This window comes from Oncorhynchus kisutch, linkage group LG4, assembly GCF_002021735.2.
Source record: "Oncorhynchus kisutch isolate 150728-3 linkage group LG4, Okis_V2, whole genome shotgun sequence".
NCBI classification, from domain to species: Eukaryota; Metazoa; Chordata; class Actinopteri; order Salmoniformes; family Salmonidae; genus Oncorhynchus; species Oncorhynchus kisutch.
The window spans coordinates 53,347,729-53,362,099 of record NC_034177.2 but is presented as its reverse complement, the minus strand read 5'-3'; the positions used below and the strand labels follow the sequence as shown (position 1 = coordinate 53,362,099).

Genomic DNA, 14,371 nt, shown 5'->3' with positions numbered 1-14,371 from the left:
CAGGCCTCCTGTAGGTCTCCTCCCTCCAGGTCCGCCCGTCTGTCCTGAGCTGCCAGAGCCGCCCGTCTGTCCTGCACTGCTGGAGTCTCCCATCTAGTCCGAGGTCGGCGGCGAGGGTCGCCGCTCTAAAGGCGCCACTGATGCGGGCAAAGACTATGGTGGAGTGGGGTTGGTTGGAGTGGGGTCCACGTCCCGCGCCAGAGCCGCCACCGCGGGCAGACGCCCACCCAGCCCCTCCCCTATAGGTTCAGGTTTTGAGGCCGGAGTCCGTACCTTTGGGGGGGGGGGGGGGGATCATACTTAGGTAGCCTGTTTTCCCCATTTTAGTTGTGGGTGATTGTTTTCTGTCTCTGTATCTTCACCAGACAGTTTTCGTTCGTTATCCTTGTTATTTTGGTTTTTGTGTTAATAAATCTCAACATGGACACGTACCACGCTGCATATTGGTCCGATCCTTCATACTCCTAGTCAGAGGAAGACGAATCTCGTTACATGTAACACTTGAATTTTCATCGACATTCATGAGTATTTCTGTAAAATGATGTGGCTCTCTGCAATATCACTGGATGTTTTTGGAACTAGTGAACATAACGGCGGCAGGGTAGCCTAGTGGTTAGAGCGTTGGACTAGTAACCTAAAGGTTGCAAGTTCGAATCCCCGAGCTGACAAGGTACAAATCTGTCGTTCTGCCCCTGAACAGGCAGTTAACCCACTGTTCCTAGGCCATCATTGAAAATAAGAATTTGTTCTTAACTGACTTGCCTAGTAAAATAAATAAAAAACCGCACCACTGTAAACTCAGATTTTTTTATATAAATATGAACTTTATCAAACAAAACATATATGAGTGTCATCTGATGAAGATCATCAAAGGTTAGTGATTCATTTTATCTCTATTTGTGCTTTTTGTGACTCCTCTCTTTGGCTGGAAAAATGGCAGAGTTTTTCTTTGGCTTGGTGGTGACCTAACATAATCGTTTGTGTTGCTTTCGCTGTAAAGCCTATTTGAAATCGGACACTGGTGGGTGGGCTTAACAACAAGATTACCTTTAAAACGGTATAAAATACATGTATGTTTGAGGAATTTGGCGCCCTGCACCGTTAACGGGATTGCAGCCCAAAGAAGTTTTAATACCAGACACTGTATCCATTGTTAGAGTGTGGACACCAATGCTATGATTTTATATTCTGAAAGTGACAGTGTTCAGTTGGTATTCCAGTAGTCATTGCCTGTTCACATCTACTTATATATATGCCATTCTGCATAACCAATGCCCACAATAGCCTATCTATGCTCTTTTGCCATTCACTTCAAACACAGTGAAGTTAAAGAGTGACCCAGTCTGTTACTGAGAGTGTGGTCCCTCACTGTGAAAGAGTAAATACAGAGTTTACACCTCTATTGCACAGAGCAACACAACTCAAGGACCATGGAGTCTGCATCCCTGATACCACCCTATTCCCTATGTTGCGTACTGCTTTTGACCAGAGCCCATTTGGGCCAAGCCTACTCACTTCTTTGTTTCCTCTCAGGGTTAATGTGATAAATCAATAATGAATGAAACAGTCAACTCACCCCAGGTTCTGATGACTGGATAGTGGAGGAAAACCCAACAGTACTAACTGATCTGGTGGACTTCCCCAAAAACAGTATTTTGACCTTATTGTGTGTGACAAACGTGGACCTCTGTCCTCTCTGAGCCCTGTGCCTAAAACACCAGACAGCTGCTATCATGTAGCTGCTATCACACACACATACCCACATGCACACACAACACACACACTTCCATTTTGATGGTCATTTAACAAGTAGTTTCTTCTACTCAAGATCCTGACACTTTCTCTCTGTATTGAAATGTTCTTGTTTGGGGTTAGGCAAGTAGAGGGGAAAGGGATAAGGAAACACAGAGTAAAACACAAGGGAATGCAGTTGGGGGTATCACCTATACCACAGGGAATGTCAGTGTCACGATCTTCTGAGATAAGGAAAAAGATCAGCCTGGATACCTGCTTACCTTGCTCTCCCATCTGTAGTAGATTTGTGACATTTGGGACATGCCTGAAAAGAAAACACTTCCATCACCCCAGCCGCACCTCTCTAAATAATCAGTGACCCAAATTGCATTTAATTTATCATAGTCTTTCACCTGTGAGTAAAGTTATCATTACCTTGTGTTTAGAAGATACAATCTAATTCAAACTGAAATAAAGGAGTTAAAGGGGCGTGTCTTGCAGGCTGAGTGCCCGCCCCCGAGGGCTGAATAACGTGTGGATGACTCCAGAGCTTTTCAGCGTGTGGTTCGTTCAGTGAGTTAGGAAGAAAACTGTTTGCATTCCAATCTCTCTCTCGTCTGGAAGACAGCATGACCAAATTGGGGCTATAGTTATCTTCGGCTCTGGAATTTATTTGTTGAAGACTGAAGTCTAAGGCTTGTTGTTATTTTCTTGGACACATATCCTACTTGGCTATTTTCTTAGAATATTTATTTCGTTTTTTTCTGCTCTGATTTTAGTGCATAATTCTATTATCTGACATATTTTGTGGAGAGAACACTAGAAAGCTCGCGCAGAGGTGTTGGACTAAGCTGCAGTTTTGAGGTAAGAACAGCCAATGTCTCTCTTTAGTCGATCTCAATAGAACAACAAAACTATTGCGACCTGTGGAATTTGAACCGAATCCAAATGTGTTCCTTGAAAAGTAATTATAGAGAGCAACATGAAGTGATGGAGAAAACTGTTATGTAAACAATGTTATCACATATCTTCTAATCTTGTTACGCGGTTCTGTGGTATAACGTTGCAATATTGATACAAATTGTACTATGCTATTCATGTCTTATTAACTGTGTATGTTGTGCGCAATGTTTTGATTTGGAAATGGTTTGGATTAGCCTAATGGACTAATGCAGCTGTCGACTATTGTTCTAGTTTGCTCAAGTATAGGTGTTTTTTCTGACCGTCGTATATGCACACTTTATTACACCACCACAACATTTGTTCAATAATTTTAACAAGCAAAAGACTATCTGCTGAATTAAATGTCAGTATTGCGCAAAGGAAATCTTTGCTACATATTGGAACGTTGGACTCATAAATGTATCCAATTTCTCCGGCGTCAAGCAGCGTGCATTGTTCAAGACTGTATCAGTATTAACTCGGATGAGTGGACATCATTAACGTTAGGTGTGGACGTGGAGTCAAAAACGGAATTATAAAAATGCCTGTTGAACTTTCAACAATCGATTTTGCTTTAGCCTATACCTAGCCTCATTTTTCAATATATAAAGCTTATTGTCAGTGGAGTGCATAAGTTATATTGAACATAATATATCCTACTTTAACACTGTAGAATAAACTAATGATAGGATACATTCATTTTGTATGACCAAAACATTTATGACGCTACCATTTATCTTGCAAGACACATTTAATCTCTGGTATGAGGAACACCGTTGACACCGTTGACATATTTACCAATTAGCTTGCCTTTGAGAGAGCAGGCAGCCGGGCGATATTGGAGAGTTGAGAGTGAAAGCCGATGTTTGCCAGTCAATCAGTACATCAGTCTTCAAGGCGGCATCTTTCCCACGCGAAGTGACAGCGTAACGCGCGCGGCCCAGGGGGTTCGGTCATAATGTGTTACCACGACGCACGTGGTAACAGATGGGAACGTCTGGAGCTGTCTCAGTTGGAGGCACCTTGGCTTAAGGGCAGGAGTTTACTGACAATTAACATTAATCAAAGACTAGCACACATTGGAGGGAGCCCTTTGATATTAGATGTAAACTGGAGTACAGTATGATAGCAGAGAGGTTTGAAACCTCTATACAGACTCCAGCCACCCAAGTCAAAGACTGTTCTCTCTGCTACAGCACAGCAAGTAGAGACCCTGAACATCTTCGAGCCCCAAGCCGTAAGAATGCTAAATAGTTAGTGCAATGTAGATAGTTAAATAGTTAACTTGGACTAACTAATTTGACTCATCACATATGCTGCCTCTACTTTTTATTAGCTATCTTGTTGCTTACCCACTTTATACTTAGCTATATGTACAGTGCCTTGCCACAGTATTCATCCCCCTTGGCGTTTTCCTATTTTGTTGCATTACAACCTGTAATTTAAATTGATTTTTTATTTGGATTTCATGTAATGGACATGCATAAAATAGTCCAAATTGTGAAGTGAAAAAAAAAAAAAAACTTGTTTAAAAAAAAAAAAGTGGTGCGTGCATATGTATTCACCCCCTTTGCTATGAAGCCCCTAAATAAGATCTGGTGAAACCAATTACCTTCAGAAGTCACATAATTAGTTAAATAAAGTCCACCTGTGTGCAATCTAAGTGTCACATGATCTCAGTGTATATATACACCTGTTCTGAAAGGATCCAGAGTCTGTAACCACTAAGCAAGGGGCGCCACCAAGTAAGCTGCACCATGAAGACCAAGGAGCACCAAACAGGTCAGGGACAAAGTTGTGGAGAAGTACAGATCAGGTTTGGGTTATAAAAAAAACAACGAAACTTTGAACATCCCACAGAACACCATTAAATCCATGATTAAAAAATGGAAAGAATATGGCACCACAACAAACCTGCCAAGAGAAGGACACCCACCAAAACTCACGGACCAAGCAAGGAAGGCATTAATCAGAGAGGCAACAAAGAGACCAAAGATAACCCTGAAGGAGCTGCAAAGCTCCACAGCAGAGATTAGAGTATCTGTCCATAGGACCACTTTAAGCCTTACACTCCACAGAGCTGGGCTTTACGAAGACTGGCCAGAAAAAAGCCATTGCTTAAGAGACAGGCCCCTTTTTTCATCACTTCCTGTCTGAATGACGTGCCCAGAGTTAATTGCAGTTTGAAGAAATGTTAAAATAATGTAGGAGAATATAGTAGATATAGTAGATAGATATAGTAGATATGGTAGGAGAAAATCCAAAGACAAATCTGCCGTGATTGTTTTTTTTTGAGAGACCATCCTCTTTGAAATGCAAGAGTAAGGTCATATTGAAAATTAGCTCCCTGGATGCAATTCCTATGGCTTTCACGGGGTGTCAGCAGTCTATTTTCAAGGTTTCATGCCTGTAACTTAAAAAAATAAGAAGTATCCGTTTTAGTAGTGGGACACAGTCTTGTAAATTTGTGTTTGCGCAAGCCGTGAAGACATTACGTACGTTTCCTATTGAACATACCTCTTTCTGTAAGAAATATTATAGTTTGATTACATTTTAGGCTGTCTGAGGAGTAAATGGAAACATATTTTGACTAGGGGTAGATTTTCTGATTCTTTCTCTGCACGTGTGGACTCCTCAAATCGATGCCGACTTTTGGGGATATAAAGAAGGATTTTATCTAACAAAACGACACTACATGTTATAGCTGGGACCCTTTGGATGACAAATCAGAGGACGATTTTCAAAAAGTAAGTGAATATTTCATCGCTATTTGTGAATGTATAAAACCTGTGCCGGTGGAAAAATATTTTGATGTGGGGAGCCGTCCTCAAACAATCGCATGGCATGTTTACGCTGTAATAGCTACTGTAAATCGGTCAGTGCACTTAGATTATCAAGCATTTAGCTTTCAGCCAACATAAGATACTTATATGTACCTAAATGTTTAAAATCCATATTTATGATTATTTATTTGAATTGCCCGCCCTCCAGTTTCACCAGAAGTTGTCCCGCTAGTGGGACTCCTATATAAAAAATAAGCAAACACATTTGGTGTTTGCCAAAAGGTGTGTGGGAGACTCGTACAAACATATGGTGGAAGGTACTCTGGTCAGATGAGACTAAAACTGAGATTTTTGGCCATCAAGGCAAACGCTATGTCTGGTGCAAACTCAACACCTCTCATCACCCCAAGAACAACATCCCCACAGTGAAGCATGGTGGTGGCAGCATCATGCTGTGGGGATGTTTGTCTTTGGTAGGGACTGGTAAACTGGTCAGAATTGAAGGAATGATGGAAACGATCAATACAGGGAAATTCTTGAGGGAAACACGTTTGTCTTCCAGAGATTTGAGACTGGTACCGAGGTTCACCTTCCAGCAGGACAATGACCCTAAGCATACTGCTAAAGCAACACTCGAGTGGTTTAAGGGAAAACATTGAAATGTATTGGAAGGGCCTAGTCAAACTGTCTTGTCCTGCATTGCATATAACCAATGCAGTGCCTGTTAATTTATCATCGAATCACAACCTACTTTGCCAAACGGCTGACAATTTAACAAAAGCGCATTCGTGAAAAAAGCACAATCATTGCACGTATGTACCTAACCATGAACACCAATGACTTTTTAAAAATCATTACACAAGTATATATTTTTAAACCTGCATATTTAGTTAAAAGAAATTCATGTTAGCAGGCAATATTAACTAGGGAAATTGTGTCACTTCTCTTGCATTCGGTGCAAGCAGAGTCGGGGTATATGCAGTAGTTTGGGCCGCCTGGCTCATTGCAAAATGTGTGAAGACCATTTCTTCCTAACAAAGACCGTAGTTAATTTGACAGAATTTTACATAATTATGACATAACATTGACGGTCGTGCAATATTATATTTAGACTTATGGATGCCACCCGTTCAATAATATAGGGCACGGTTCTGTATTTCACTGAAAGAATAAACATTTTGTTTTCGAAATGATAGTTTCCGGATTTGACCATATTGATGATTTAAGGCTCGTATTTCTGTGTGTTTATTACATTATAATTAAGTCTATAATTTGATATTTGATAGAGCAGTCTGACTGAGCGGTGGTAGGCAGCATCAGGCTTTTAAGCATTCATTCAAACAGCACTTTCCTGCGTTTGCCAGCAGCTCTTCGCAATGTTTCAAGCACAGCGCTGTTTATGACTTCAAGCCTATTAACTCCCGAGATTAGGCTGGCAATACTATAGTGCCTATAAGAACATCCAATTGTCGGTCTATGAAATACAAATGGTAAAGAGAGAAATAGTCCTATAATAACTACAACCTAAAACTTCTTGCCTGGGAATATTGAAGACTCATGTTAAAAGGAACCACCAGCTTTCATATGTTCTCATGTTCTGAGCAAGGAACTTAAACGTTAGCTTTTTTACATGGCACATATTGCACCTTTACTTTCTTCTTCAACACTGTTTTTGCAATATTTACATCAGATTGAACATGTTTCATTATTTGAGACTAAATAGATTTTTATTTATGTATTATATTAAGTTTTAAAAAAGTGTTCATCCAGTATTGTTGTAATTGTCATTATTATTACATATATATATATATATATATATAAAATATAAGCCAATATTTCGGTTTGGGCTTTTTTTGGACCTCCAATAATCGGTATCGGCGTTGAAAAATCATAATCGGTCGACCTTTCTCACACACAAACACACACACACACATTGACTCCGGTGGATTCATTACAGTAACACAGCTCTCTGGTCAGGTGTGTGTGACAGTGCTGGACTGCTCAGCCTCTTGTAAATCCAATTCACTTATTCAGGTTTTATGTCTCTCTGAGGCCAGTCTAGCTAGCAATACTCTCCAGACCGCAGGGTGAGGCCAAATGAGGTTAGAAAGACAATAGACTAGGTTATAGATAGTCTTTCAGAGCCAGCTGACTGAGGATTGGAAACCTCTCACATCATGATTAATGGACAACACAAGGAACGTACACCAGCAGTATATACAACAGTACATGGCAAACTAAACTCAGGCTAAGTCAGTTGTGTAGCTATAATGTTCATTTATTCAGTGCGTGCCTATCATAGGGTCAGTGTAGCGACAGAAATAAAATATATTCTATTACCTTTATTTCTATGAGTGTAGCGCTCCATCCACATTGTAGGGTGAGAACAAAACAAGGTAAGAACAGTTCACTGGCTCTGAATAGCTGTGAGTGACTCAGATCACATCCCCTATGATGATTAATGTGTTTGGCTAGGATCATGTACATACCCACATTTGTTATCTCACTTTCCCTCTTTTACTTTCTCCTTCTTTCTTTCCCAAATATCTGGGAGGTTTTGAGTGCTTTTTGAGGGGTGAGACATACACACACACTGCAAAGTGTAAACAGAGTATTTTGTTCCTTGTGTGTGTTGCGGCTGGGTAGGAGAGCATTTGCCTTGTTAAAGAAAGAAGAAATAGTCGTGTGATGATGGTAGAACAGCTGCCAACACGGATGACTGAACACACACACTCTTACCACCGCCTAAAGCTTTTCTTCTCTTAACTTTCTTCACATGCGTGTTGTTGGAAAATAGTTTTGCTGCCCAGATACAGAAGTTATGTCCACAGGATATAAAAATGCTAATGTCAACACAGTTCACAAACCCTACAATTTACACAGTCATATGCGTCAGAGAGTAGCAAAAATGCATTCAGTTTTCTTAACGGACCTTCTAATTGTATTTATTTTATTTGTATTTATTTCACTTTCATTTAACTAGGCAAGTCAGTTAAGAACAAATTCTTATTTACAATAACGGCCTACCTAATATAGCAGTGGACCCTGTAAGATAGCAGGAGAGAGAGATATGAGAAAACATCTCATCTCCACCCTAACAAGCCTGCTTTGATTTTGCCTGCACTACAGGGATGAACTGGATTTTTGCCATCAGTGATACCATTATACTTGTGAAACACCCAATCAGCCAGAAAGGGACAGACTGGGAAAAGGCACTGTGCTGTTTGTGTGTTCCCTATCCAATCTAGACCAATCCAGTTATGGGTAGGAGATATTAACGTGTGAAATTCCCATGGCAATAATAATAAGAATTTGGTGGATGCTTATTTTTGTCCTGGAGCAATTAGGGTTAAGTGCCTTGCTCAAGGGCACATCGACCTATTTTTAACTTTGTGGGTTTGAAGGTTTCAAACTAGGAAATTCTCAAGTTACTGGGCCAACCCTCCACCGATCCCTTCCTGTTGTAGCTGATGAGGGAAGGGGTGACAGTGGTGTGCTGCGCTCGCTGGCCTGGTTTAGTATCACTCATAAAAGAGCTCAAATTAAAGATGCACTCTGCAGTAATCGCTCCGCCACTTCTTGGTTGCTAAAATTCTAAAAGTTAGACTAATTTAACTTTAATTGACAAAACAAGCAAGTATAGTGTAGAGAATCATTGTACCACCTAACTGCTGTGAAATATATTTTCCAAAACGAAAAATACTGTATTTTCAGCTGTTAGAAGCAGGTCAACAAAACAAACTACAAAACCGAAAGTAAAAAATAAAAAAAATAAACTTCAAAATGGGAATCATAGAAATAGTGCACATAATTTACTTTCAATGAGAATGATAGATCTATAACACATATTAATTTTGTTTGGTGGCTCAAAAAGTTACACATTGTAGCTTTAATCAATCTGCGGAGGTTCCACATGGAGGGTGTAAGAGTCTCTCTCTCTCTCTCGTTAATAACTGCTGATGTGGCTGTCCGCTTGGACAGCCACATCAGTGTCTGATCGCTGCATGGCCCCGTTTTCACAGCCCTAATCACACCACATGATTCATACTAATACACCATTCTCTCTCTCTCTCTCTCTCTCTCTCTCTCTCTCTCTCTCTCTCTCTCTCTCTCTCTCTCTCTCTCTCTCTCTCTCTCTCTCTCTCTCTCTCTCTCTCTCTCTCTCTCTCTCTCTCTCTCTCTCTCTCTCTCTCTCTCTCTCTCTCTGTGGCCGGTCGTTTGATTGCTGCATGGCCCTAAACAGACCAAATGATTAATACGAATGCACCATCCCCTTTCCCACTACCTTTCTCCTTCTTTCTCTCTCCTTTACATATCTCCATCTCTTTTCTTCCTTCCATATCTCTCTCTTCTTCCTTACCCCTTTTCTCTCTCCCTCCCCCCTCCCCCCACTCTCTCTCTCCTCTGCTCTCATCCAGCCTGAGGGCACGTCTGCATCAGTATCGAGGGGGCAGGCAGGAAGGGGAAAATCAGGCCCGGTGGGTCATCTCTGTGTACTTTGCTTCCCGGTATCGTATCAGCCCCACTGCTCTTCACTCCGGCACCATCCACCATGCTGCAGTTCACCCACATATGCACACCACACAGGCATGTGCACACACACACGCACGAGCACACACACACCGTCCTCTGAGAGCTCGGAACTAAATGGTGTATCTATATATTGGCTCAATGTGAAAATTGCTTTTTTTGATCGCTGGAGGACCCTTCATTGAATGTGTGTGATGTAGGAGAGCAGAGTAGCCTGTAATGGGTTCCGTATCTTTGTTCTCGAGAGACACCAGGAAAATGACATTTGCTTTCCAGTGTTGAAGCAGAAATAATTTACACAGTCGAGGTGAGAAAAGGAGAGGAAAGGTGTGTACTTTTCCGGCACCTTGTATAAAAGGGAATAGATGTATGTTTATGGGGTTTTCACACACAATACATGCATTGGAATTGCACCGGTGTTCTCTCAATTGATTTGATGTTCAAAGACAGTGGGATTTTGTAGTCTTGCTATTTCTTTAAGCTAAAGGTCACGTCATGCAGCAATTGCTTTCATAGCTGCCCAGTTCTTAAAACAATAATGCTGCCCAGTTTTAAAAACAATAACCAGTTCTTAGAATAGCCTATAGAGAACAATGGATGTTTATGTCTGCTTTTTACATGTGTGAGGTTCGCTATGAATATGACTCCCATGAGCATCATAAAAAAATATAGACTAGGTTATAAAAAAATATGGAGGAAGTCGAGGACATGCACATACTGTACAGCAGGGATCCTCAACTACAATGAACAAAAATATAAACGCAACATGCAGCAATTTCAAATATTTTACAGAGTTACAGTTCATAAGAGGAAATCAGTCAATGGAAATACATTCATTAGGTCCTAATCTTTTGATGTCACATGACTGGGAATACAGATATGTAGTATACAGTACCTTAAAAAAAGGTAGTGGATCAGAAAACCAGTAAGTATCTGGTGACCACCATTTGCCTCATGCAGCGCAACACATCTCCTTTGCATAGAGTTGATCTGTGGAATGTTGTCCCACTCCTCTGGATATTGGTGGAAACTGGAACGCGATGTCGTACACATCGATCCAGAGCATCCCAAACGCGCTCAGTGGTTGACATGTCTGGTGAGTATGCAGGCCATGAAAGAAATGGGACAGTTTCAGCTTCCAGGAATTGTGTACAGATCCTTATGACATGGGGCTCTGCATAATTATGCTGAAACATGAGGTGATGACAATGGATGAATGGAACGACAATGGGCCTTAACATCTCTCTGGTAAGAAAAAGGGCGGGGGTGTATGCCTTATGATTAATGAGTCGTGGTGTGATAATAACAACATACAGGAACACAAGTCCTTTTGTTCACCTTACCTAGAATTCCTTACAATCAAATGCTATTCTCTTCGATTATAATCACAGCCGTGTATATCCCCCATCAAGCAGACACCTCGACGGCCCTGAAAGAACCTTATTGAACTCTATGTAAGCTGGAAACAACATAGCCTGAGGCTGCATTTATTGTAGCTGGGGATTTTAACAAGGCTCATCTGAAAACAAGGCTCCCTAAATTTTATCAGCATATCGAATGCGCGACCCGGGCTGGCAACACCCTGGATCATCGCTACTTTAATTTCCGTGATTTATACCAAGCTCTCCCTCGCCCTCCTTTTGGCAAATCTGACCTCCACTCCTTTTTGACGGCCGCCCCAGGTGGTGAAGGTAGGAAACATCATCTCCAGCTCACTGATCCTCAACACTGGGGCCCCACAAGGGTGTGTTCTCAGCCCTCTCCTGTACTCCCTGTTCACCCATGATTGTATGGCCATGCACACCTCCAACTCAGTCATCAAGTTTGCAGACGACACTACAGTGGTAGGCTTGATTACCAACAATGGCAAGACGGCCTACAGGGAGGAGGTGAGGGCCCTCGGAGTGTGGTGACAGGAAAATAACCTCCCACTCAACGTCAACAAAACAAAGGAGATGATCGCCTTTTCAGCGGAATGTTGCCCTAGAAACCCCTGCCCTAGAAAGGTTAATTTATCATTGAATCACAGCCTACTTCGCCAAATGGGGGATTTAACAAGCTCATTCGCGAAAAAAGCACTGTCGTTGCACCAATGTGTACCTAACCATGATCATCATTGGCTTTCTTAAAATCAATACACAAGATATATTTTTGAACCTGCAGATTTAGTTAATATTTCCTGCTAACATGAATTTCTTTTAACTAGGGAAATTGTGTCACTTCTCTTACGTTCTGTGCAAGCAGAGTCAGGGTATATGCAGCAGTTTGGGCCGCCTGGCTCATTGCGAACTATGTGAAGACTATTTCTTCCTAACAAAAAAAATTATAGTTTCTGGATTTGACCATATTAATGACCTAAGGCTCGTATTTCTGTTATTATGTTATAATTAAGTCTATGATTTGATAGAGCAGTCTGACTGAGTGGTGGTAGGCGGCAGCAGGCTCGTAAGCATTCATTCAAACAGCACTTTCCTGCATTTGCCAGCAGCTCTTCACTGAGCTTCAACCATTGCGCTGTTTATGACTTAAATCTATCAACTCCCGAGATTAGGCTGGCAATACTAAAGTACCTATTAGAACATCCAATGGTCAATGGTATATGAAATACAAATGGCATAGAGAGAAATAGTCCTATAATAACTACAACCTAAAACTTCTTACCTGGGAATATTGAAGACTCATGTTAAAAGGAACCACCAGCTTTCATATGTTCTGAGCAAGGAACTTAAACGTTCGCTTTTTACATGGCACATATTGCACTTTTTACTTTCTTGTCCAAAACTTTGTTTTTAAATTATTTTAACCAAATTGAATGTTTCATTATTTATTTGAGACTAAATTGATTTTATTTATGCATTATATTAAGTTAAAATAACATGTTCATTCAGTATTGTTGTAATTCTCATTATAACAAATATATCAATATCGGCCGATTTAATCGGTTTCTGCTTTTTTTGGTCCTCCAATTATCGGTATCGGCATTGAAAAATCATAATTGGTTGACCTGTACTTAAAATTCACTGTATCACATTACCAGTGGGTCAGAAATTTACATACACCAAGTTGACTGTGCCTTTTAAACAGCTTGGAAAATTCCAGAAAAAAAAGCTAAAAGCTTCTTATAGGCTAATTAACATAATTAGAGTATATTGGAGGTGTACCTGTAGATGTATTTCAAGGTCTGCTTTCAAACTCAGTGCCTCTTTGCTTGACATAATGAGGAAATCAGCCAAGACCTCACAAAAACATTTGTAGACCTCCACAAGTCTGGCTCATCCTTGGGAGCAATTTCCAAATGCCTGAAGGTACAATGTTCATCTGTACAAACAATAGTACGCAAGTATAAACACAAAGGGACCATGCAGACGGCATAAAGCTCAGGAAGGAGACGCGTTCTGTCTCCTAGAGATGAACGTACTTTGGTGCGAAAAGTGCAAATAGAGCCAAGAACAACAGCAAAGGACCTTGTGAAGATGCTGGAGGAATCAGGTACAAAAGTATCTATATCCACAGTAAAACGAGTACTATATCGACATAACTTGAAAGGCCGCTCAGCAAGGAAGAAACCACTGCTCCAAAACCGCCATAAAAAAGCCAGACTACAGTTTGCAACTGCACAAAGATCATACTTTTTGGAAAATGTCTTCTGGTCTGATGAAACAAAAATAGAACTGTTTGGCCATAATGACCATCATTATGTTTGGAGGAAAAAGGGGAGGCTTGCAAGCTGAAGAACACCCTCCCAACCGTGAAGCACGGGGGTGGCAGCATCATGTTGTGGGGGTGCTTTGCTGCAGGAGGGACTGGTGCACTTCACAAAATAGATGGCATCATGAGGCAAGAAAATTATGTGGATATATTGAAGCAACATCTCAAGACATCAGTCAGGAAGTTAAAGTTTGGTTGCAAATGGGTATTCCAAATGGACAATGACCCCAAGCAGACTTCCACAGTTGTGGCAAAATGGCTTAAGGACAACTAGGTCAATGTATTGGAGTGGCCACCACAAAGCCATGACCTCAATCCCATGGAAAATTTGTGGGCAGAACTGAAAAACCATGTGCGAGCAAGAAGGTCTGACTCAGTTACACCAGCTCTGGCAGGAGGAATGGGCCAAAATTCACCCAACTTATTGTGTGAAGCTTGTGGAAGGCTACCCGAAATGTTTGACCCAAGTTAAACAATTTAAAGGCAATGCTACCAAATACTAATTGAGTGTATGTAAACTTCTGACGCACTGGGAATGTGATGAAAGAAATAAAAGCTGAAATAAGTCTTCTATTATTCTGACATTTCACATTCTTAAAATAAAGTGGTGATCCTAACTGACCTAAAACAGGGAATTTTTACTTGGATTAAATGTCAGGAATTGTCAAACTGAG

General features: G+C 40.9%; 1 protein-coding gene across 2 annotated transcripts in view; it reads left to right on the top strand.

The window, feature by feature from the left end:
* The first annotated feature begins 2,289 nt into the window (after positions 1–2,289).
* LOC109889698 (tetraspanin-18) overlaps positions 2,290–14,371 on the top strand; it is a 108,888-nt gene continuing 96,806 nt past the window's right edge. The window contains exon 1 of one of the 2 annotated variants that reach the window (XM_020481315.2): positions 2,290–2,598. The gene's annotated coding sequence lies outside the window, so the exon portion shown is untranslated. The remainder of the gene's footprint in view (positions 2,599–14,371) is intronic. The other variant, XM_020481314.2, reaches the window with a different exon arrangement.